The 27,052-nt window shown below is 33.3% G+C and overlaps 1 pseudogene; it reads left to right on the top strand.

The window, feature by feature from the left end:
• LOC149544383 (uncharacterized) overlaps positions 1–26,524 on the top strand; it is a 101,047-nt pseudogene extending 74,523 nt beyond the window's left edge.
• The last annotated feature ends 528 nt before the right edge of the window (positions 26,525–27,052 follow it).

Genomic DNA, 27,052 nt, shown 5'->3' with positions numbered 1-27,052 from the left:
ATATTGATGTTGTAAATGCACCTAATTTGACAAATGAAAATGTTCAACATACCCAAATTGAAATGATTATGATAAAAACACTTGTATCACCTGATGCCCATAATGTAACATCTCAAGTTGAAATGATACATGCACATGATGTAAGTAATGAAAATATAGATCATGTGCATACATCAACATCTCCTAGAATTATTCATAGAAAACCAAAGTTTCTAATTGATGTTGATGAAAATATTTTGAAGCTAATGCATGATAATATGTTACAATGAAACTACAAGAGAATTTTTCAAAATATTTGGAATAACTATTTTGAAAATTTAAATCAAATTGGAAGATGCCAACTTGTTGTTGAAATGGTTAAAAATATGAAATTTAGAGAGACAACAAGAATCTTGGAGTTAAGAACATCTAAAAATAGTAGTGAAAGAAGCATTGTTAGACATATCTTTGATGCACGTAAATCTATTAGTTCAAAAGAACATACGAAAGATGCCAATACAAGTCAATAGGTCCTCAAATGAACCATAATGAGAAAGAAAATGGAAAAAAATTGTATGGTAAGAAAAATAAGTAAATCATTAAGGATGAGTAGAACAATGTTACTCAAAGCCTTCATGAGGTGAGAGAAAATTCAAAATTCTAATAAGACTTCTTTTTGGTCATTCCAAGATAGACTCCCATGTAAGGATAAAGTTATTGTTGATGCACTAAGAACATTAATAGAAAAATTTTGGCATGACAACATAAGGGCTTCACCAAACCAAAAAGACGTTGTCAAAAGATTGAATTGGAAAAACAAACTATGAGCCACATGAAAAACATTTTTTAGATACGACTCAAACAAAATTTTGTGAAATGTTTCTTCAAAGATTTCCTCAAATTAAAATCAACCAAATTTTTTTTCAGATGAAAAACCCATTCTATGTTAAGATAAATCTGTTAATCTTAGATTGGTTTTGAGATATGAGTGCCAATATACTTAAGTCATTTTCTTAGTTCATGCTGAGCATAAGTTGCCATATAGTATATGCCGAGCGAGAGACATATAGTAAGTTCTAAGTAACTAGTAAGTGCCAAGTCACTCAATTGTTGAGTAGATAGTAGATGCTAAGTGATTAGTGGATGTTGAGTCATTTAAAGGCCAAGTTACATCATTGAAGAGATAGTGGATTCTAAGCATCAAACACTTCAAGTGCTGAGTAAATAGTTTTGGACATAGTTGTTTGTAATGACACAAAATTCTATGTAAACCATTTTTGAGGTGACTTAATGATTATTTTGAAATTCTAAGATGATAAGGATGAATATTTATTGAGAATCCCTATGTAGTACATGCAAACAATAAGTTGAAGGGATGTTTTAAGTGGTAAAATGAGTGAATCGTAATCATTGATTCATACCTAACCCTAAGTCAGGTCGGTTTTCTTAAGCAAGAAAAATCCTAAAGGATGTAAGTTTGGAAGGAGAAAAGAGAGAAGTTTGCAAGTGCAAATAAATCATTCATGGTGGCTAAGGAATTATGATTTGAGATACATTATAGAATTAGTTAAAGAAGAATAGAGGAAAGGAATTAGAGGATAGAAGTGATACATCTGATCAGTGAGAATCAAGTATACATCAGGAAAAAGGTGATATATTATCTAGCGCTAGAGTACTAACTGTAGGATCATTGATGATACATCTAGGAGGTGAATTAGTCAAATCTTCTAACATAGTAGTCTTGACTGGCTGTTGTAAATCCTTTAATAGGGTGCTTACTTCATTGTAAGTTAAATTCCTTTAATTAGACACACTTCTAATAGGGTGTTGAAATTCTTTAATAGGGTAAGATCTAACAATCTTGTAAGCCTTTAAAAAAGTAGACCTTTCATAGGATAGATCATATTTTATGATAAAAAATTATAGCCTTCATTGAATATACTTTATTATTGCACTAGTGGACATTTGTGGGTGTCATCCCCACTTGATTTTTACCTTCTCGTTGGAGGGTTTCTAGGTAACCAAATATCTTGTGTCATATATGTGTTAAATGTTATTTTCTTTCATAGTATGGATGAATATGTTTAGCTAGCTATTTCAGTTCACATGAAAATTGTGAGATGGATGTGTGGTGAATGAATTTATGGTTAAAGTTTTGAAGGAATGAGTCATCCCCCCTATTAGAATTTACTTTCCCTATTGTATTTGCAAAAATAGGTATCAGAGTGTTGGTTCTATGGAAAGAAAAGCTTTGCATCTTTGAGGAAAGATCTTGAAGATGGAAGTTTACAAGTTAGGAAAGATTATTGACAATCAGATAATTGAAATCTAGCTTTCCCTACATAAGCTGAATGAAGCAAGATATGAGATGAAGTTCTCATTGAAGAGAAGGAAAGGTATATCTTTCAAAGAGAATGACACACATTACCAAGAGATTGACACTACTAAATTGTTTGTAGATGAAAACACAAGTGAATTTGATCCAATAGTTACAAATCCGACGACAAAGAATGGAGCCCTAACTAAAGAGGTTAGAAATATTAAGATAGAACAAGAAGTCAAATCATTATTGCTATGTAAGGTGACCATTCAGAAAAAGAAAGTTGAAGATGACAAAAGGATACTAACCAACAGACTAGAAGAAAAACAATCAGAGGTGAATAAGATTGCTCACATGCCACTAGAAACATTGAATCAAATGATGATTGCCAATCATAATTGATGGTAAAGATATTGAAATCACACCATAGTAATTGTAGAATGAACAATATAGAAATTATCTGAAGAGAGAAAAATAATTTATTGAAAGTTTCGATAGACCTATTGAATTCATCAAGTTTTTTGAGTAATTGATAAGATCTCCTAGATCTAACAATGATACTATTGGATTGAGTTACACCAATAATGAATAAGGAGAATCATCCAAAAGTGGTGAACAAAGGAAAAACAAAGGTAAGAACTACAAACCTACTTTTCATAATTGTGGAAAGATAGGTCATACAACAAATGTTTGTAGGAGCAACAATGCAAATTAGAGCCCTATGAAGAAATTCATAGGTAACTACCACAAGTGCAACAAACAAGGACATCAAGCACATGAATGCAAGACAAAGACATCAAGCATAAAAATATTTGAAGGTTATTGCTACAACTCTAAGAAGTATGGACATAGAGCATATGAGTGCAGATCAAAGCTAAACTAGTCATCAAACAAGAAAACCAAGGTAAAGCATATTGGCAAACCGTACAATTAGGATTATAATACAAGGTATAGTTGTCACTATTTTCAAGAGTATAGACATGTTGAAAATTGCATTAGAACACATTTTAGAAGTGACTACAAAATATGGTTGATTCAAACTACATGTTTTAGCTATTTGAAGACTAGTCATATAAGCAGGAATTGTCCAACAAGGTCAAAAGAACATAGCAATGAATTCAATAAAGGAAAAATAAAGGTTGATGTTGAAGAAGTAAAAGTGTAGATGAAAAAGACATGGAAGAAAAGGAAAGATTGTAGCACATCAATTTTAGATGAGATCACTTCATCCAATGGATCAGGTAATCACACAATCCCTAACTAGGCAATCAAGAGGTATGTATGGGACTAATATTTCAAAAGTTCAAATTATACATCAGTTCCAAAGATTTAGTTCTAAAAATATCATATATGCATGAAGAAAGATACAAATTATTAGTTAGAACTTAGAAGAAATCTAATTTTTTTATTTTACTACCAAGCATGACAAGTTTCATTGTGGTTGTCAAGTGAAAGTTAGTTGTTGTTGAGCTATTGAAGGTGATAGTATTGGCTGAGCTTGTTGTTGTTGCTGAGTGTGGAAGAAATTACATGTAATTTGAGAGAGTCAAAATTGCTATTAGAGCTGAGCTTATAGCTATGTAAGCACTGAGCATTAATTATGAAGTTTTAAAGGCTATATGGTTGATTTTTGACTCATTTGCAATTATTCAAGATTGAAGAGAGCACAAATAGGTGAAGGTTAATTGGAGAAAAGGATTCAAGTGTTTGCAAACTAAATTCAACTTCTATTCAACACTAGTCATCAAATTATTCAAGGTATTTATCATGTGCTAAGCTATGCTATTTGAATTTATGCAAATCCTAGTTAGTTGTTATGGCATCTAGCTCTTCTGCTACTACAATTAAGGAAGGAAAGAAATTTTTTATTATTTAATTGATAAGTAATGAGATCAAACAACTGCATTTCTAGGCAATTCCTAACATTGCATACAAAGGAGACCCATCTGGTGTGTTATCTATGATACCACCACAAGTTTTGACCATACAAGATGTAAGGTGTTGCTACACCTATAAGGTTGGAAGCATTGGAGACATGGAGATAAGAGATGTTTATGGAAAATTATGTGAAAACGGAGTATTGAAAGAAGAATACAAGGTTGTAGAGAGAAGAGGGTTAACCTGGGCTGTAGATTTTCCAAACGTGTTCAAGATAGAATGGATTAAGATTGTACATAATAGAATTCATGACAATTATGTATGGTTGGAGGGTGGCCCTATAAAAATTGAAAAGAGGGTCATCCATAAAGTGATAGGGTATCAAACCCTAGACAAACCTAAGACAATTAGGAGTGATGTAAAAGAGGCAATTGAGAAGAATATAGGGGCACAATAGAACAAGAGAGGGATGACCATAAGCACAATTTTTGATACCCCAATTTCATTTGTAGTGAGAATTATTGCACATAAGTTCTTTCAATCTAGTAGGTTAAATAGTGTACCATATATGGGTATGGATTTTAGTTACAAGATAGTGAAGAAAGACTATTCTTATGACCTAGCTGAGTTACAACTCTAGTAGTTATCTGAGAACTTGGGAGCCATAAGGAAAACTAAAAGTGCAAAATGAAAATTTGGTTCAATATTTCTTTGTATATTTTTCTATGTGCAAAACACTTTTCCCTCATTTGGGAAAGTAGCTTAGAAGACTAAAATATTAGTTGCAGTACAAATTGGTGAATTTATAGAGCAACTTGGAGATAATTTTGAGATTGTGGTGACTAGCTATTTTGAAGACTTTAAGAATTCAATGAAACAAAGACTTAGGATTTTAGTGTCTCTGGTTGAGAATCATTTCAATGATTTTTTTTATCTAGTTAATGTTGATTTCATATATGTTCAAGTTTTTATTCCAAGGGTGAGATGGCTTAGACCATTGCCTTATGAGTTTAATGTTGATGAGGTAGCCACCAGCATCACTTCTTTAGTGGCATAAGAAGTAGATAAGGATGCTAATCCTTTTGGAAACTATGATTTATCAAAGTCAAAGATCAAAATGGACTTAAAGAAAACTTTTGTGATGAGGAAGAAGAATAAGCTTCTAAAGAAACTCAAAGAACAATTTGGTGAAGGGGAATAAGGAAATGAAGAGAAAGAAGATAATGAAGATTATGAAGATACACTTTCCCAAGTGCCACTTGCTCTCACACAAGGTCAAGGTGAGTACCAAGGACAAGAAGCTAAAATTGATGAAGGTTTCGAGGGAGAAGAAGCCAATGAAGCACCTATTACCATAGAAGAAAAGAAGAGAAAAGAAAAGAAGAAAGCAACAACAAAAGAAAAAAGGGTTGTGAAACCAAAGCCTATAGTTTCTATTACAAGGGCTAGCACAAGAGCTACTAACAAGAAGACTCAGGAGGTTTAGAATCCTAAAGGGAAGAGAGTTAGTATAGCTACACAAGGAGAAGAACCTAAGCAAAAGTAAAGAAGGAAGCATATTGCCCTAGCTGAATTAGATGAAGAGAGGACCGAGTCAGATGACAAAAACCAATTCAAAGTGGTAAGTCATAGTTCCTCTTCTAATTTGGACAACTTGTATGAAAATATTAAAAATTATGTTGATTTAAGTGGATTTACACATGTTGAGTTTGATACACTTGGGAAGATAGAAAAGAATAAAGTAGAATAATCTATATATGCCATGATGGCAATTTTTAAGAAGACTCCAACTGATATTTCCAAATCTTTACCCAAGAGCCTACAAGATAGAGTTGAGAAAAGGTGGCAATATAGTCTAACAATTGAAAGAAATATTAGAGAGACTACACTTGCAAGAGTGATGCCAAACTTGGATAAATTTAAACTGACAAAGGTAATTAACAAGTATAAGGGAATATTTTCTCCAAAATATCAAGCCTTTAAAATTCTACAAAAAAAGTTGAAGTTGTTGTTCAATAAATTGTTCAATAAAGCACACAAATATGGAATGTGATCTATGGGTTGACAACTCAAAAGGCTATTGAGAAAGAAACTAATTAAGTAGGTGATGACAAAGTAGAAGAAGAGATAGTGGAAGCAACAAATGATGTATTGTGATGGAAGTACATGGGGAAGACTACTGAGGCAATAATTGAGAAAGAGCAACAACAAGACCAAAATGTACCAAAAGTACACATGCCAAGTGCTAGTCCTCAAGAAGATATAGTAAAGGTTAAGGATGTGTCTAATAGCACCAATCATAACAACAATCCCCTAATAGGGGAGGATATGTAGAATATATTGACTGATTCCACCATTAAGGCACAATTATGCAATCATCCTATTTTGGTGAGTGTGGATGAGATTGAGAAGGTAGAATTGGCATCTATAAGGGAGATAACACAAGCATTATCAATTTCCCTCACTCAATCTATAGAGGTGCAAACTAAAATTTCTATTTTAGTATACCACAGGAAGGAAACTGTGCCTTCACATGTCAGCACCAAGGTACCAGCAATTATAATAATTAAGAAACAAGGGACACTAGTCCAAATAGGTCAGGAAGCTAGTCGTACACCTACATCATAAGCACAAGGTGGAGTAGAAATGAAAGAGAAAGAGGAGGATAGGATTGAAGATTTGTTCTTGACTATGAAGCTAGAGGAAGTAATAACTATACAGATATTGGTTACCTTACTAAACATTCCTACTCCTACTCCTAGCCAAGAACTTTATAGGCCGAGTATTGAAGCTATACCATTGCAAGTCTCACAACCAAGTCCTAGCACATCTAAGTTTGATGAGGTGTAATACTATGGTGACATTAACTTATATGAGGTGATTGAGTTACCAAAGTATGATCTTACAAAAATTACAATAGAGAAAATAAGCATATTGTAGTATGCTCTAGCAAGGAAGAAACACCAAGAATTGCTTAGAAGGGAGCACACATAGAAACAAGAATTTCATGACATCAAGGACATATTTCTTGATGCATTTAGCCTCCCTACACTTGATGAAGCCAAGCCAATCATTGAGTAGTTGTAAAATAAAATAGAGAAGATTAATGATGAAGACCTAAATACCAATGTCAAATTATTGGAATGGTCTAAGAAGAAATTTCAAACCAAAGAGGATGAATAGATATCTAGTCCCATTGCACTATAATAGGTTACACATTTTCTCTCTTTATACCAAGCTATTTGATGTTACCCCATTCACACAAGAAATGCAAAGACATATTGACCATCTAGAGGGAGATCTGAAGAAAATAAGTAACATTCTACAACAATCTTCTAGTCAAGGCCAGTCTTATTTTAGGAATTTATTATTGGCACAAAGTTAGTTAGAAACTTTACATGCTCAAGATGCAAATATTAGGGCTACACTAAAAAACATCCAATCTAGGTTAACCCCTTACATGGAGGTGTTACATAAGGAACTAGCCTATGCAGAGACATTGTTGAAGAAAGATCCCCATCTTTCTACATGTGGAGGCTTTGTCACCCTTGCTACTAAGTTAGTGTAGACACCTAAATCTGATTACATCAATAAGTAATCATATTTAGTCATCTCCTAGGACATTATTGATTAAGTATTTACAATTTAATTAATTAATCATCATCCCCTAGTTAATTAATTAATTTAATTAACTATAGTCCAATTGATAAAATCAAATGATCACCCAAAATCAATTTATAAATTAAATCCCTCTTCCCCTATTAAATTGAATAAGTCATTAAAACTATTCAATTTAATTCCATATTCTCATTTTATCGAATAAATCATTTCATAAAATATATAAAAACCTAAAAGCCTTCCTAAACCTTATCCTAACCCCTAATCCAACCCATTCACCCATACTAAACTCACTTAGCCTCCTAACTAACCCATCCCATCAAAGCCAAATCACTTAACCCCTAACCCCCCTTCTAAGCTAATCCTAAACCTCTTCTAATTATGTGCACAATCATAAAGATGGGTTAAGACTTGCTAACCCAAGCTAAAGTCAACAAATGTCTTCCCCTCACCCTCCAACATAAATGGCCCTCAAATATCTCTTACACTCCTCTTAATGGCTCTTACAACTTCATTCATGAGTCTTGCATACTTAACCACCCTCATCAAGCCTTTGACCAACCCTTATCCTATCCTCTCACACTCATCCTCCTTGTGACAAGTGTCACCTCCCTATTGGTGCTAAAAAAGAACAATCCATGTGCTCCCCTTTGAGTGCATCCTTGCCTTCCCTCACCATCTTGCCATCCTTGCATCTTGGCCCTCCATTCTTCAAACCCTTGAACTATAAATTGAACCCCCTCCTTCACTAAAACAATCCATCCTCCATTTCAAAGTTATAATGATATTTTGAGAGCACACACACTACCAAAATACCATTATAATGGCAAAATCACTCCATGACTCCATTGTTGCAACCTTATTTCACTCACCCCATCCATCCATTTGAAACTTGAGCTATACTTGTGAGCACACATACCTTAAATTGGGGAAAAATCTATTTTATCATTGTGTTATACCATTTGGAGCTTACCATTCTTGGTTTGCCTCCATTTGTGGTGATAACAAATCAGTCCTATCTTAAGTGTTTACTCATTTTAGTATTGTTAATGCTTTCCTTAATAGCTAGTATTCATGTTACACTACTAAACTAGGTGATATAGTTAGACATAAAGGTTAAATCTCTAAAGGTAGCATGTGACAATTGGGATGCATCACTAGAGATAATGATGGAGGTCCATAAATCTTTCATTGATAAACACACAATTCATGTACAACCCATGACATAAGTGTTAAAAAGGGGAGAATGAAGAAGGAGAGAGAATGAAGAAAGGGGGAGAATGCATGAAAGGAGAGATAAGTTTTAGGGGGGACCAAATAGAAATAGAACCAACACAACTGATATAATTAGGAGTATTTAGTTTCATAATTAGAATAGAATAATCAACTTAGGGTGAATTATAGAATTTTGAGGTGTGACTGATGAGTCATAAGTTGTGCAAAATTTTGAAGTTTTTGAAATTTTATATGCATACTAAATGGATATTATCTAAGTTATGCTTGAGAGCTAAGGATATTCATGCATGACCACATATTTTTTCCACTCATGTTAAAGGGGGAGATTGTTAATCTAAGATTTGTTTTGACATATGAGTGCCAATATACTTAAGCCATTTTCTTAGTTCATGCTAAGCATAAGTTTCTAGATATTATATGTTGAGTGAGAGATATATAGTATGTGTCGAGTAACTAGTAAGTGTTGAGTCACTCAAGTGCCAAGAAGATAGTAGATATTGAGAGATCAGTGGATGTCAAGTCATTCAAAGGCTGAGTTACAAAATTAAAGAGATAGTGGATGCCAAGTATCAAACACTTCAAGTTTTGAGTAAAAAGTTTTGGACATTGTCATTTGTAATGGAAAAAATTTGTTGAAAAAATGTTTTAAGTGACAAAATGGATGAATCAAATTCATTGATGCATACCTAACCCTTAGTTACCTAGGTCTTCTTAAGGAGGGAAAACCTTAAAAGATGTAAGTATTCATAGTGGCTATGGAATTGTGAATTGAGATACATTATAGAATTAGTTAGAGGAGGACAGAGGAAAGGAGTTAGAGGGTAATAGAGGAAAGGAATTAGAGGATAGAAGTGATACATCTAATTAGTGAGGATAAAGTACACATCAAGAAAGAGGTGATATGTTATCTAGTAGTAGAGTGCTAACTACAGGATCATTGTTGATACATTCTAACAGGTGAATCAGTTAAATCTTTTAACAGAGTAGTCTTGATAGGCTATTGTAAATCCTTTAAGTAGGTGCTTACTTCATTGTAAATTTAAGTCCTTTAATTAGACACACTTTTTTTGAATTACAATAGAAAAGGTAAAATTCTTGGGGGGGGGGGAGGGGGGGTGTGAATCAGTAGTTTAAACTTGGACCCATAAAACTCTCACCACATATCTATCTCATGCATTCAATGAGTAAACTAAAATAACATATAAAGCATATACATCTAAATGTAAACATGTAAGCATTCATACACATAACACTAGATATGAATACCCAAAAACCCTCCAAGTGATAAGGTGAAACTAGAGTGGGCATGACACCCACAAATCTTCACTACTATAACAATAAAGTGTATCCAATGAAGGTTACAATGTTTTGACCATGAAACATAATCTACCCTATGAAAGTTTTGCATTATTAAAGGCTTAAAAAGACTGCTAGGTCTCACCTTGTTAGAGGATTTCAACACCCTATTAGAAGTGTGTCTAGTTAGAGGACTTTAACTTAAAACTAAGTAAGCACCCTATTAAAGGATTTCATACATCCTATTAAGACTCCTTTGTTAAGATATTTGACTAAATCACCTATTAGAATGTCTCAACATGAATCTTGTAGTTGACACTTGCTTTCCTAATAATAGATAAACTCTAAACAATGTCTTCTTGATCCTTCTTGATTAGATGTCTCAATGTTGTATCCTTTTCTCTATCCTCTATTCTACTCTAACTGATTCTACAATTCACTTTCTCTTCATAAATTATAAGTCACCATGAATGCTCTATTTTCTCATACAAACTATCCTCTTCACTCTTTTAATTCCTTACACACTCAATATATAGTTTATGGTTTCATCCTCTTTAAGATGACTTTGGTAGCTTAGGGTTAGGTATTAATCTATATCTGAGATTCATCCATTTTATCAATTAATCCTTCCCACTTTTTGATTGGTTGCATGTAATTGCATAGGGAATCCAACTAGAGATATGTTCTTATCTCCAAGATATTATAATTTACATTTAAGTCAGCTCAAAAAATGATTTACATAGATGTTTGTGCCATTACAAAAAAATGTCAAAAATGTGTCACTCAACATCTGAAGTCTGTGATGCTCAGCATGCACTAATCTTTCTATTGTGACTTGGCACATGTATTGCTTGACATCCGCTATTCACTTGACTCCTAAATCACTTAGAACATGAATGGCTCAACACTCACTATGACTCAACATGGTCTAATATTTACATGTTGTGTTTAGTACGTACTACTAGTTTAGCATGAACTAAGTAAATAATTTAAGTTTATTGATGCTCATGACTTGTCAAAACCAATATGAGATCAACAATCTCCCCCTTTGACATGAGTGTCAAAAATAATTGAATATACCTTAATATCCTTAATCTCTTGAGCATAACATACCCATGACTCAACTTATATACAAAACTTCAAAATTTCAAAATTTTACAATAGTTTGTATACCTCAAAATTTCATAACTCCCCCTGAGTTGATATCTCTATTCTATAACCAAAATTATGTGCTCCTTTTGAGTAAATGTGTCTCTACTGATACACTTTGACTTCAATGCACTATGTTACTAATACTCTTTCATTTGATACTTCTTGTATACTTGCTCTTCCTTGGCTAATATCTCCCCTAATGATGTATCTCCCCCTTTGGTTCTTATTCTCCCCTTTTCTCGTTCTCCCCCTTTTTGACACTTATGTCAAATGCACTATACACTTATTGTGTGTTTGTCAAAAAAGATTTATGGACATCCAATATTATCTTGAGGGCTACATCCCAATTATCACATGCAACATCTAATGACTTGACTTGGATGGGAAGCTCGATAGCAAGGTGGACTAGACCATCTAAAGTAGAAAGATTGGGGTCTTTCTTCAGTAGAGTTTCAGCATAGCCTAGCTCTTTGTGCAATATTTCTATATGTGGGGTGAGGGTTGTTTGTATGCTAGTCAGTTTTGCTCTTATGTTAAGCCTCATCTATTGTCAATACAACTAATTGACTCTATGTTTGAAGCAATGTCCTAAAAGGCTTCTCATTTTGAACTAGATTTGTTGGTAGTCTTGCACCTGATGCTAAAATTTGGCTCTCCAAACTTAGGATGTGACTTCTACTCTCTTGGGTGAAGAGTGATGGATTGCACAATTTGATGTATAATGAGAATATGTTTTCAAGCACCTTCTTCACATCCTCAACCTTAGTTGCCAATGCAACTTGTGTTATTGATATCTTACTAGATATTTTCACATTCACCTTGTTTTGGAACTTTTTTTCTAACCATTCTAATAATTTGACATTAGTATCAAGGTCTTCATTACTAACCTTTCCCACTATATCTCTCAATTTTTCCATTAGTGTCTTGGTCTCTTCAAGAGTTGATAGACTAAATGTATCTAGAAGGATTTTCTTAATGTCTTGAAGTGCTTGCTTATGCCTATCTTCTCTCTTAAGCATTTCTTGATGCTTTTTCCTTCTAGGGCCTACTATAATATGCCTATTAGTTCTAATTTCATAGTGTCATAGTCATATTTGGGTATAAAATTTTCTTCATCAAGGTTTATATCTCCATAGTGAATTACCTTTTCAATCTTTGATGAACTTGGGCTTGGCACTAAGATTTGCAATGGAATAGCTTCTGTGCTCAGCTTTTGAAGAGTTTGTGTGGAAGGAGTGTCAAATGCTAGTAAAACTACTAGAGCTTCAATGGAAACTTTTTCCTTTACCTTATGTGTCAGCTCACTCTCTTTAGGCTTGCCCTATTCTACCACTATGACTTGACTTGCACTTTTCCCTTGTGTTGTATGTACAGATAAGTCTATTTGACCTATTTCCTATTGTCTTGCAGTGGTGACTTATTCTTTTGCTATCTTCTTCTTTATAGTATCAATCTTGGCAATTGTATCAACCTTGGTAGATGTAGGTTTTGGAATTTGGACCAAAGGTTGTACATTGGTGACTAAAGGGATGATAGAAGGTGTTTCTTTTGGATTCACCTTTTCCCTTGCAACATTAGTCACTAACTTTTGTAGTTCATCTACACTTACCAAAATAGGATTGCCACAAAGTTTGGCCTATAGTGTAGACTGATTTAATATCTTCTTTAAATCTTCTTCAATGAGAGGATTGATTTTCTAAGCTAATAGATTAGAAACATCCTTAACAATTACTCTTTTAGTTGTTTCATGTGGAGGACTCACACTCGGGAATTGTGTGTCATGCACACTCTATTCTTTGTGTTGCTCAGGCTTAGCTATTGCCTTGTCATCTTCTTTCATTTGTGTTCCTCCTCTAACAATATTATCTTTTTCATTATCTTCCTCATCATCATCTTTGACCTTAGAAGGTTCAAGTCTCCTTTCTTTACTATGGTTAACCCATAAATGAGTTTCCATATCTATGCTAACTTCTTGACAACATCCTCAATATTATTTTGTAAAATTCTAAAGGCTCTATATTTAGATGTGAACCAAACTGCATACTTCTTTACAACCTTAGCAATTTGTGCCTTTGCTAATTTAGGTATCACTTGGGCTAGTGTGGTCTCCCTAATTTTTCTTTCTAGATTTAGAAAATAATGCCATTTTTGCTCAACTATGTCATATAGACTCTTAGGTATGAAGTTGGAAAATTCTAGTGCTACTGTCTTGAATTTTTTCATCATGGCATATAGGGCTTCTTCCACTTGGTTTTTCTCTTCTTTACCCAATTTATCAAAATCAACGTGACTGAATTTTGATAGATTTGCATATTCCTAACATTTTTACATAAATTTTCAAGATCTAAAAGAGGGTTGTGACTCACCACCTTAAATTGGTTGTTGTCATCTGACTCTATTTTCTTCTCTTTAGAATCTGGTTGTGCAACATACTTCCTTCTAGGTCTCTTTTTCTTTGTCTTACTTGTTCTATTTTTTTTGTCTCCTCCTTAGAATTTTGTGTAGTAGCACATGTATTGGCTCTTTTCATAGGTGCAGTGGGCTTTGGCTAACTTGGTTTGACAATTTTCTTAGTCCTTGCCATAGGTTATGCCTTGGCCTTCCTCTTCTTTGGCTCAGTAGGGGTAGGTGCTTCCTTAGCTTTTTCTCCCTCATCACCTTTAGTTTCTTCTTTTGCTTTATCTTCTCCCATACCTTGTGTCAAAGTTAGAGGTGCTTATGTTTGAGTTTCTTCTTCCTCTTCTTCCTCTTCTTCTTCTTCCTCTTCCTCATCAACACCCTCTCCAAATATGGCTTTTAGTTTCTTCACTATCTTTTCCTTTTTCTTCATGGTAGAGGAAGTCTTTAATTCCATGGTAATCTTGGACTTAACAATCTCATAGTTTTCAAAAACTTCTATAGTTTTGTCTACCTCTTCTACAAGTAGAGTTATTATAGCTACAAAGGCTTCATCCACATTTATCTCATAGCCTAAGGGTCTCAACCATCTTACCCTTAGTGTGGTAGCTTGTGCAAATGTATAATCAGCATCCACAATAAAAGATACATCATTATAATGTTTTTCAACTAAAGATACTTGTACTCTTAGTCTCTCCTTCATTGGCTTTTTGAAATCTTCAAAGTAACTAGTTATTAAGGATTCAAAATTCTCTCCTAGCTACTCAATATACTCACCTATCTATATTGCAACTGATCTATTGGTCTTCCATCCCATAGTACCAAATAAGGGGAATGTGTTTTGTACATAAAAAAATATACAAATCAACATAGAGCCAAATTTTCATTTTGCATTCTTAGTTAACCTGATTGCTCCATGGTTCTCCATCAGTTGTTGTAATTATAACTCTATTAGATCATATGTATGATCTTTCTTGACAATCTTGTATCCAACATCCATAGCTATACAAGGTAAACTATTCAATCTACTAGATTGATAGAACTTGTGTGATATAACCCTTATAGTAAAGTTTATTAGAGGATTAGTGATTGTGTCTATTGTCATGCCTCTTTTATTCCAGATAGCTCTAGTATTCTTCTCAATCACTTCCTTTGAATCACTTCTTAGTGTCTTAGGTTGATCTAGGGTTAGGTAGCTAGTAACCCTATGGATTATTCTGTTAGTAATTTAATAGGTCCACTCTCCATCCATAAGGAACCATCATGGACTCAAAAAAGCACTATTCTAATCCATTCTATCTTAAATACATTTGGAAAATCTAGGGCTTGTGTTATTTCTCTCAACAATTTTGAACTTTTCTTTCAAAACACCATTTTCAAAAAGTTTGTTGTATGCTTCCCCATTTTCCATATCCCCAATGCTTCCTATCTTACAATTGTAACATTTTCTCACATCTTGCACCATTATTACATTTGATGAAATTATCAACAATGTGCTAAAAGGGTCTTGCTTGTAAGCAATGTCAAAAATAGCTTTAAAAATGGGCTGCTTGACTTCATCTGAAATCTGATGAATTAACATGAGATCACTACTAGAATCTTTTGCAAAAGTTTTGAACAAATTTCCAAACCACCTTCTACTTTGCTCACTCTTTCTCAAATTTGAAATGATGAAAAATGAGCTAAAATTGATCAAATACCCTTTGAAAACCTTGCAATAAATTCTAAGTGCTTGCATAGCTATAAGGTCAGCATCAACCAATTTCAAGATCACTTGGCATCCATTGACATTTCCATTATAACCACTATGAGCTTGACATCAACTAGGCAGATTCCTAGCTCAACATCTTCTAGAATTCCACTCGACACACATATGAAATATTTCATGCTCGGCAACAACATAAAAAAAACTTAAAAATTTATCTTGAATTCCTAATAACATATTGGATCTTTATTCATGCTAATGTAATCTTTTCAATATTATCTCCTTTGGAACTGATGTATGATATAGCCTTTAAATATCAGTCCCACATTCCTCTTGATTTCCTAGTTCAATGAGGTGTGATCACCTGACCCATTGGGTGAAGCGATCCCTTCTCCATTTGATGTGTTGTAAGAATCCTTTCTCTTCCATGTCTTGTTCATCTCATCTTTGATGTGTTTAACATCTACCTTGCCTTTGCTTTTATCAAATTCACAACTTGGTGCCTTTGACCTAGTTAGATAATATCTACTGATGTGATCAATCTTCAAATAGCTAAAACATGTGGTTTGAGTCAACCACCTTTGCTAATTACTTCTTAAGTGTGTCCTAATACAATTCTTAGGAACATATCCATATTCTTGACAATAATGATAGCTATATCTTGTATTATTATCCGAGTTATAAGAGTTGCCATTGTTCCTTACAATTATTTGGTTGTTTGATGACCACATGGGTTTGAATCTGCATTCAAAAGCTCTATGTCCATACTTCTGATAGTTGTAGCAATACCCGTTAAATCTTCATGTATGCATGGTCCTAGTTTTGCATTCATGTGCCTGATGACCTTGTTTGTTGCACTTATGGTAGTGAACCATGTTCTTCGACATCACATTCTAGTTTCTAGTCTTACTCATGTAGTAGTATATCCTTTCTTACAACAATTATGACAAGTAGGTTTAGAGTTCTTATCTTTGTTGATCCTTTCTTCTACATTTTATAATGATTCTCCTTCTTTAGTGCTTGTATATCCTAGTCTAGATGTATCATTATTGGATCTAGGGGATCTCAATAATTTCTCAAAGTATTGGATGGCTTCATTTGGTTTGTTGAAACTTTCAAAAAATTCTTTTTCTCTCTTTAGGTCACTTTGCAATTGTTCATTCTACAACTTTAATGTGGTTATCTCAATGTCCTTGACAGTTAACTCATAGTTGGCATTGATCATTTGACTTAGAGTATCCAATTGCATTTTGGAAATTTTGGCTAGCTCTATTGACTTCTCTTCCAGTTTGTTGACCATAACTCTTTTGTCTTCTTCAATTCTGGCTTTGTCTTTCATGGTTTTCTTCTTTTGTTCAACCACTTCACATAGTAGTATGGCTTGTGATTCTTGCTCTAATTTGAGATTTTTGATTTCCTCAACTTGGACTCTATTATTTTCCATTAGATCTACAACTACTACATCAAATTCATTGGAGTTTCCATATGCAAATAGCTTAGTAGTTTCTATCTCTTTGTATTGTGTGTCATTCTCCACAATAGCAATTTCTTTCCTTCTCTTCAAGGAATTCTTTAGGTCATCTCTTGCTTGATTTAGTTGATGTAGTATAAGATGTATTTCAATCTCCTAGTTCTCAATGGTCTTTCCCAACTTGTAGACTTCCATTTCAAAATCTTTCCTCAAAGTTTTAAAGCTTCTCTTTTAGAGAACAAATCTTTGATACTAATTGTTGGAATTACAATAGGAAAGGTAAACTTCTGGGTAGGGGGTGAATTAGTAGTTTAAACTTGGACCCATAAAACTTTCACCACATATCTATCTCATGCAGCTAATGAGTAAACTGAAATAACATATAAAACATATACATCTAAATCATGTAAACATGTAAGCATTCACACACATAACACCAAATATGATTATCCATAAACCTTCCAAGTGAGAAGGTAAAACTATAGTGGGTATGACACCCACAAATCTTTAGTACTACATCAATAAAGTGTATGCAATGAAGGTTACAATATCTTAACCATGAAACTTGATCCACCCTATGAAAGGTTCGCCCTATTAAAAGCTTACAAAGGCTATCAGGTCTCACCTTGTTAGAGGATTTCAAAACCCTATTGGAAGTGTTTCTAGTTAGAGGACTTTAACTTAGAACTAAGTAACCACCCTATTAAAGGATTTTCATACAGCCTGTTAAGAGATTTGACTAAAATCACTTGTTAGAATGTCTCAACATAGATCCTACATTTGGCACCTTCTTTCCTAATAAAAGATCACCTCTAAACAATGTCTTCTTGATCTTTCTTGATTAGATGTCTCAATATTGTATCATTTTCTCTATCTTCTTTTCTACTCTAACTAATTCTATAATTCACTCTCTCTCTATAACTTCTAAGTCACCATGAATGCTATATTTTCTCATGAAAACTATCCTCTTCACTCCTTCAATTCCTTACACACTCAATAGATAGTCTAGATTTTTGTCCTCTTTAAGAATAATTTGGTGGCTTAGGGTTAGGTATGAATCTACAACTAAGATTCATCTATTTTTTTGCTTAATCCTTCCCACTTTCTAATTGGCTGCATGTAATTACATAGGGAATCCAAATAGAGATTCATTCTTATCTCAAAAATAATGTAATTTACCTTTAAGTTAGCTAAAAAATGGTTTACATAGTTGTTTGTGTCATTACAAACAAATATGTCAAAAATGTGTCACTTGGCATCTGAAGTCTTTGATGCTCAGTATGCACTAATCATTTTGTTGTGACTTGGCACCTATATTTCTTAGCATCCACTATCTAATTAGCTCTTGAATCACTTGGCATGGTCTATCTTCTTGGCACATGAGGGGCTTGACACTCACTATGACTCAACATGGCCTAATATTTACATGTTGTGTTTTGTATGTACTACTAGTTTGGCATGAACTAAGTAAATAGCTTGAGTGTGTTGACACTCACTTGTCAAAACTAATCTGAGATCAACACACTTCTAACAAGGTGTTGAAATCCTTTAACAAGGTAAGATCTAACAATTTTGTAAGCCTTTAATAGGGCCAACCTTTCATAGGGTAGATCATAGTTTATGATCAAACATTGTAGAATTCATTGGATACACTTTATTACTTCAGTAGTGGAAATTTGTGGGTGTCATCCCCACCCTAGTTTTACCTTCTCATTCAAGGATTTATAGGTAATAAAATATCTTGTGTCTTATATGTGTTAAATTTTATTTTCTTTCATACTATGGATGAATATCTTTAGCTAGCTATTTTAGTTTACAAGAAAATTATGAGATGGATGTGTGGTGAATGAATTTATGGTTAAAGTTTTGAAGGATTGATTCACATTCCCCCTCTTAGATTTTACATTCCCTATTGTATTTCCAACAAAATCATACACACACTACATGTTGTAAGGTTCATATTGAGTTTTCTATGCATTATGATGTTTATTGTTATATATGTTGTACTTTGCATACTCACAAAATATTGCAGGAATGCGGTCTATAATTACCTCCTAAATCACCAAGAGAATTTATTGCAAGTGTATTATGTAAATGAGATGATGGGTGCATTTATTATAAGACCATTTGTTTGAAAGGTTTTTTACCTCAATGTGGTGGTTTGCATTGCAAAAGTTGCATAGATTCCTACATCTAGAGAGCACACATAAAATTGGTAAGACACTATTTTCTCTTAGAAAGTACAAATTAGTTGTATATGGTGTTAAAGATGGAAAAAAATTAAAGAGGTGCAAATTAGTGAAAAGTGGTGTATGTGTAGCTAATTTTATGAAATTGTTTCAAGAGAAAATAGTTTATGACTACATAGGTCATACACATAGAGATAGATGGTTAGATGAGCAACTCAGGTTGTTTAAGGATACTTTTCCCTTGGGTACATTTGTGTTAGTTTTTTACTTTGCTGAAAACTATACACAAAAATCTCAAAATGAAGTACAAAAAATGTATTACAACTCTATACAAGTGTCAATTTTTGTACACGTAGCATTTATTCATGCACATGATAGCATAGAGGATGACATAAAAGTATTAAGAGTGTATCACTTCTATATTAGTGGTGATCAAAATCATTCATTAGAGTTTGTGCAAGGATGTTTTGAAGTTTTCTATAAAAATTTTAGGGAAAGAGATGAAATATACAATCAACACATTATATGGTCAGACAATTGTACTACACAATTCAAGAATGCAAGGATGTTCTATTGGTTAAGTAGCATGCATGTGACAAGTGGAGTGGAACATTCTTGGAATTTTATTGAGGTGGGGCATGGAAAGGCAGAGTATGATGGTGCTGGATCATGTGTGAAAATATCTCTTAGTAGAGAGGAAATAAAGTACGAAGGTGGTGCAATATTAGAAAATGTTGAAACAATTTTTCAATGGTGGAATTCTATAATGGGACTAGGTAATACATGTAAGTCTATGGTTTCAAAATATTTTTGGTTCATACATGAACCTAACATTGAAAATTTGCAAGATTTTTGTACACTTATAGGATCAAGTGAGATGCATTCATTTCAAAGTTCAAATGCATTGTTACTAGCTATTCATACTTGAAAGCTTGCATGCTTATGCTCTTCATGTATGCATTATTTATGTGAATGAATGTGAATTAAAAGAGTGGGTTGACCAATAGTATTGTATACCTTTACATCCAATTGATTCATATCAACTAACTACAACACTAGAAATCAACTAGGTTGAAGCATCAATAGATTTTGAGCATGTATCTAACCTAGTTGAACCAGGTACTAAGTTATTGATTTGATACTTGGTTAAAATAGATTACTTTTAGTTTTATGATTAACTTATCCTTCTATTTAATGTAGGTCATGTATATGTATTTATTGCATATTACAATAATGATGAAGGAACAAATTACTTTCTATTTCAATGTAATGAGCCCGAAAAGAAATTGATAGCTACAGTCATTGATGGTAAGGATGTTGAGTACCCAATAGGATATGTCCTTGTGATAGGCACATGGCTTAGAAGGTAGTATATTTTTCCCCCTACCATGAAGATCTCTTTAAGTCAATTTTTCATGTATAATGTATCAATTTTTTCTTTAAATTATCTTTACAATTAAATGTAGGTACCTATCAAGAATTCTACTATGTGGTTATTTGAGGATTTTGAGACACAAACATATTCTTCATTACTCTAACCTTATTGTTTCAACAAATATTCAATTGATACCATATCATGGTAGGCCTCTTAACTAGAAGTTGTGAAAAGTACGTGAATCTCATCATGAGACAATACTTGATACAATACGGGTTATAGCTGATCTAGAAGGTTTCCTTGATTGAATGTGTGCTATATAGCCAAATCATTCTACATATGGTAGAATAATTTTGAAAATTTGTATATATGTTATGCAAAATGTTACAACTTTGTAGCGATGTGCATATGTAGATGCCAAATTTTGTATATAAAAAAGAGAAGACATGTAACATGTGCATATTTATATGCCATATTTTGTGTAAAAATCCAATATAAGATGTCACATATACATATTTAGATGCCAAATTTTGTATATAAAACTGATAAGACATGTAACATATGCATATTTATATGCCATATTTTGTATAAAATTACGATAAGATATGTCACCTATGCATATTTAGATGCCAAATTTTGTATATAAAAAAGAAAAGACATGTAACATGTGCATATTTATATGCTATATTTTGTATAAAATTTTGATAAGAGATGTCACATGTGCATATTTAGATGCCAAATTTTGTATATAAAACTGATAAGACATGTAAATATTGTACATTATTGTTATAAATTGGTTATAAATTTTTCTCTTGAACTCTTTTTTGTGGGTATGATGATATCCTTTAAAAAGCATTCAATTATCTTCAACTTATATAGATTTAAATGGTTGTCCTCTTGCATTTTTCTCCCAAATTTCCCAAAACATTAGGAAAATAAATTATATATTTGGATACCCATTTTTCTTCTTGACAACATATGAAAATCTTGGATAGGGTTGTTTTGGATCATGTCCTTGCTGTTACACTATGTCACTCCTTTTTAGGCATAAACTAGCCCTTTGATTAGCACAAAACATGATGATGTCATGATAAGGTCAATATGGTCTATAAAGAGTTTGGGTGAGGTTTTAATCATAGCTAGGTAAGGTTTGTGTTTAAGTTTGAGATGATAGGAAGGTGATTTGACCAAATCGGTGAAAGGTTGCATGGTGCAACTTTGCAATTTTCAAAAGTTTCTTGAGCAACTTTTGGCAAGAAAGTTGCAAAGCATTGAACAAGAGTCCTAAAGGGTGACTAACCATCCAACTGCACTATACAAAGCATGATAAGAGCATTGATAGGTTGGTGAACTCATTTGGAGACCGAAAAATCACATAGTGTTTGTTTGTCTAGATTGTTCTAGGTTGGTCAAACATAGCCAACATTTGTTCAAAGGTAGACTCAAGGTTGGATTTGATCATTTTTGGTCATCTTTAGGGATTCAAATTGCATAATAGTGCAAAAATTTGTTAAAAAGTTGCAAAGTGCAATTTTTGCAATTTCTTACAAACGTTGTCAAGAATGCACAACCAAGTGCAAAAGTTGGTTTGGAAATGACCAAATGACCTAGAGGAGTTTATATGTGTTGGAGATCATGATGTAGAGGCTAATGGAGGATTTTAAAAATCTTCTTAGGAGAATGCTAATGTTTTGTTTTGTTTTGTAACAACATCTTACTCTTCCTTCCAAAAAAATAAACCCTAGGCCCTCATACCCACTCTATAGGCCTATTAGTGGTCAATTTCATCATTTTATACCCCTACTAGACTCCAAAACCTCAATTCTCTTCCTCATCTCCATATCCATGCATTCAACCATGCCCTATGCTCACTAGTACATTTGGACTCATTTTTCTACCAAAACTTTCAACCAAAGGTATGATTTCTTTTTTTTTTGGTTTCCATCCCTGTATTGGTCAAAAATGTCCTTTGTTTTCCCTAAGTTAATTGAAATTTTGACCAACTCATGTCATAACCTTAATATGCTAAAAGTAAATTGGTCAAAACATATGTTAAAATTGATATATTTGCACAGGCTTATAGTTATATCATGATACTTTTATGTTATCTTTTCATTCTTGCATAGGCATGGAAATTTGAGGGTGATATTGAGGCTTCATGGGTGATATTGCAGCTTCATAGGTAATATTGGGGTCATGATCGATCGCTATAAGTAGCACAATTTAGATTTTATTAAAGTAAATACTCAAACAAGCCCATTTTTAATCCTACTTGTGCATTTCATAGATTTAATCGGTATGTTTCCTCTATTTTTTTGTCCTCAACAGTGTTGGACTTGCAATATTATCAATATTAGAAAACATAAATTTTAGGGCATATATTTCAGTCAAGTGGGTATAAGTGTGTATTGGTTGGAAGTTTGACACAAAGTTTAGACAAGCCAAATACACTAATACTTTACCTTCCTCTTATTGCTAGCTTTGATTTTCTATTTGAGCTTAATAGGGATTTAAGATTTCATTCTGTCAATATTTGTTGATTTTAATTTATTTTTTTGAGTGTTCGAGTTTGTTGGTCAAATTTCTCTATCATACCCTTTTTCCAATCCATATGTTTGCTCTGATTACTAATTGGCATCAGAGAAAACATATGGATTGGAAGGTTAATGAAATATATCACAATTTGTGGTTATGCAGGATGTGACTGCAGAGTGGGAAGTGCAGGCAATGCCAACTTTCATCTTCATTAAAGATGGAAAGGCAATCAGGAAGATTGTTGGTGCTAAGAAAGATAAGCTTCAAAGGAAAGTTGTAGCACTTTCTCAAGCATAGGCCTTGGCCCAAATTATAAATAGTTCTATTAATATTAACTTTCTATAGGCTTGGCTTAATTTTGAGTAGTTCTATAAATAATTTTACTTCCTACCAATAGGAAACCTTTGTTGTAATGGCATGCTACCTTGAAAATATGTGTTATCGTTAGTTTCTTTCTACAATGTCATGGGACCTTGAAAAAATATTTTGATATGTGTATTTGGAATGGTAATGTGAAACATAATGTATTGTTGTTAATTATTTAGGTGTTAAGCCTTTCTTTTTTTGTATGGTGTTTATGAAACTATTATGATGGGAATTTGAACAATGTACCAGCTTCCATTTAAAATTTGTTGTGGTTCATATTTTGTCAGCTGCTTTTGTTTGTCACTTTTGTTTTGGGTTTCTAGTACTTTTTAAAGTACTATCACCACTAGAGTTTAATTGGGAAAATTTACACCCACATTGCCATTAAGATGTTGTACCCAAAAGCTCTCACCTTTTGGTTACTATTACATTGTTCGTTCATGTGTGATTCTCTTATTTTATCAAGACCTTCCATAGAATCACACTACATATATTTTGGTATTCCAATGTGTTCTTCTAGCTTCAAACATGCTTACATAAATAATTTTTTGGTATTCAACCATATTCCTTCCTTATCAATTGATGATTTCACTTATTTTTCACAATTCCAAACAACTATTCTCCTCATCTTTTGATCTATAGACTTGAAATGTACTCTCCTACACAAACCTTCCATGATCCTTAACCTAGATACATACTCATACAAACTCCAAATATTTTCTATAGCCTTCATACTATTAAGAACTTTCCAAGAAAAAATTGGACATTCTAATTCAATTTATATATAGCTTCATGAGAGTAGACTCTTCAAACAAACACAACAAATTTCTAGAACTTGTGATTTATCTTTATACACTTGTGGGTGTTTAAAATATAACACCTTTGTTCTTTGTTGCAATGTCTAACTAAATAACCTAATTTTTATAGCAAAGTCATTCTTTTAATATTTGCATTCGTATTCTTCGACAACTTCGAATTCATGTTCATCAAATACTTCAATTTTTTTGAGCTTTGAATGGCATGAGACCTCTTTTCTATTTTGCCTCTCCATATATTTCATCAAAATCTTTAACAATGATATTCAATTTTGATTGCCTTTTTGTGTGGATCAACCTTTCTTGAACCCATGAACTATGACTCCAAACTAAACTTCCTTTCAAACCAAACCCAAGAATATTCTAGCTACGCTACATCCATGGTATTACCTTTATTATGAATAATCATGTCGCAAATGCTAAGCTTTCCACAATCTCCTGCTACAATAAAATCATACTATAGTGATCACTATTCTCTTAAGAAAAAAATTAATCTTTCATCTTCACGGTGACTACAAGCACCAATCTCAAACTCCCAGAAATCTTTGAACTAAAAGCTTTAGTGGATTTGTGTTTTTGATCATCTACAAATATTACGTGAATTTTACAAATACATATTCAGTTTCAAAATTTTACTACATGGCTCTCTAATCAAACACCTCAATTATTTTCACATAGATCTTCCTTTATTCATTTATATATATTATTTAAATGTCTAATCATGGATTTAACACCTACTAGTTTTATGTCTATATAGGAGACACATAGTATGTTTTGATGGAATAAGTCATTTTAGGAAAATAATCTTGCATTTTGTTGTAGGGCCACATCCAAGACTAAGCTCCAACAGCCCAATGATTCTTCCTTGAAGCCTACAACTGATCCTTTTGTTGTATTTTTAGAAGAAGATTCTTTTTCCTCAAATGCATCATTAGCTACATTTTAGGACCCTCTTGAAGAATTTGGCATGCTGACCAAGTTTGCTAGTATGAATGAGAGAAAAAGTTCCAGCAATGGAACTATTGAAATTGATGATATCTTTGATGGCTTTTCTCAAGCTATTCCCCCAGCCTCATCTCCTATCATAATTTTGGTAAAGACCAAAACCCATTGAAGAAAAATCAATTCTCAAGTCCTAAAACTCGGGATAGTAGAGATGCTATGGAAAGAAAATCTCTAAAGAAAGTCTTATCAGATAACCTAGAGAAAAATCATGCCAAGATATATTCAAGTGACCCTTTAGTAGATTTGATATACCAAGTGGCATTGTCGATGCTTCCATAAAATCTTCTTCAAATACAAATAACTATTCTTTGCATGAAGACTCTATATTTTCTAGTAACTTGATATCAAAGGAGGCATCTTTTCCCAAAAAGCCTAATGACAGGTTAGAGATTGTCTATGATAAATGGATTATTGTAGATGACATTCAACTTTTTATACAACCTACATCAGCCCCACCACCATCAAGGCTACCTCCTCCTCTAGAGATCAAGTAGGGGCCCTCAAAATCATATAGAGAAGAATTTGGTTCTAGAAAACCATATGTCATATCTTCAATCGATGAACTTGAAGAGTTTGCAATGGGCAGGTCTCAAGGTTATGCTCAACAAAGAGAGGAAAAATCATCATATGAAGAAGACATTGGTAGAAATTCAGCAGTAGCTACAATAAAGGATTGCATGGACAAGGCTGAAGAAAAACTAAAAGTTGCCAGGAAAGTGAGAGGGAAGGAAAACCAAGAAGATATGGTCAAGGCCAGACAAAGTGAAAAGCAAGAGAGAGAAGAAAGAGTAGTAGAAGAGGTTGTTGAGCATGAAGAAAGGGAAAGGGTGGAAAGGGCATCTTGGGAGGTTCATTGAGAGAGAGGAGAGAGAAAAAGAGGAATGAGAAAGAGAAAGGATCATAATAGAAAAGGGGAGAGAGAGAGAAACAAAATAGCTATGGAGAAGGCAACAAAGGAGACTCGTGAGAGAGTAGCTATTGACACATGTGAAAAGGCACAAAGAGTTGTAGTTGAGAGGTAAACTAGAGAGGCTCATAAGAGGGTAGTTGCTAAAGCATGAGAAAGAGCATAACGAGTAGCTATGGAGAAAATAGCTACAGAGGCAAGGGAAAGGGCAGCTACAGAGGAAAGAGAATGAGTAGCTATAGAGGCAATAGAAAGAACAACATTTGGTGATTTTGGCTAAACTTTGGTGATTTCATAAGGGAAGGGCATTTGAGGGGACTTGTGATTGATCAATTGGGTTGTGTGGAAGGCTTTAATGGTAGCAGCAGATGATTTTTGGTTGAGAAGATAGGTACCCAGTAAAAGATTTCTTTGGAGGTAGAGTGCATGCTGATACTTGCATCTTACTACTGACATGTGAATGCTTTTGTTATGAGCCTCAATAAAATCACGACCTTGATTAAAAATAATTAGTTTCTCTATCCAGGTGTATGGCATATTCTAGGTAAACATTGGACTATCTTGACCCTTTATCTAGACCAGATGAATATGTGAAGTAAAATTGCCAAAACTTCAACATAGCTTCTATCTTGATCCTTTGTGCTAGGTGTTTTTGTCTTCCTTACAAAAGGAAAAAAAAGGGTTTAAGATAGCAAACATTAAATCATACATGTTGGTTAAATATAAATGAAACTAGAAATAGAGGTGTACCCAAGACTTATGTTACAAGTTCTTGAATATTTATTGGATTATCATTTATTGGATTTTA

Source organism: Cupressus sempervirens, chromosome 8, assembly GCF_028749045.1.
Source record: "Cupressus sempervirens isolate cs-2001-9-10 chromosome 8, ASM2874904v1, whole genome shotgun sequence".
In the NCBI taxonomy this organism is placed as follows: Eukaryota; Viridiplantae; Streptophyta; class Pinopsida; order Cupressales; family Cupressaceae; genus Cupressus; species Cupressus sempervirens.
The sequence above is the reverse complement of the archived record's forward strand: the minus strand, read 5'-3'. Positions and strand labels throughout refer to the sequence as shown.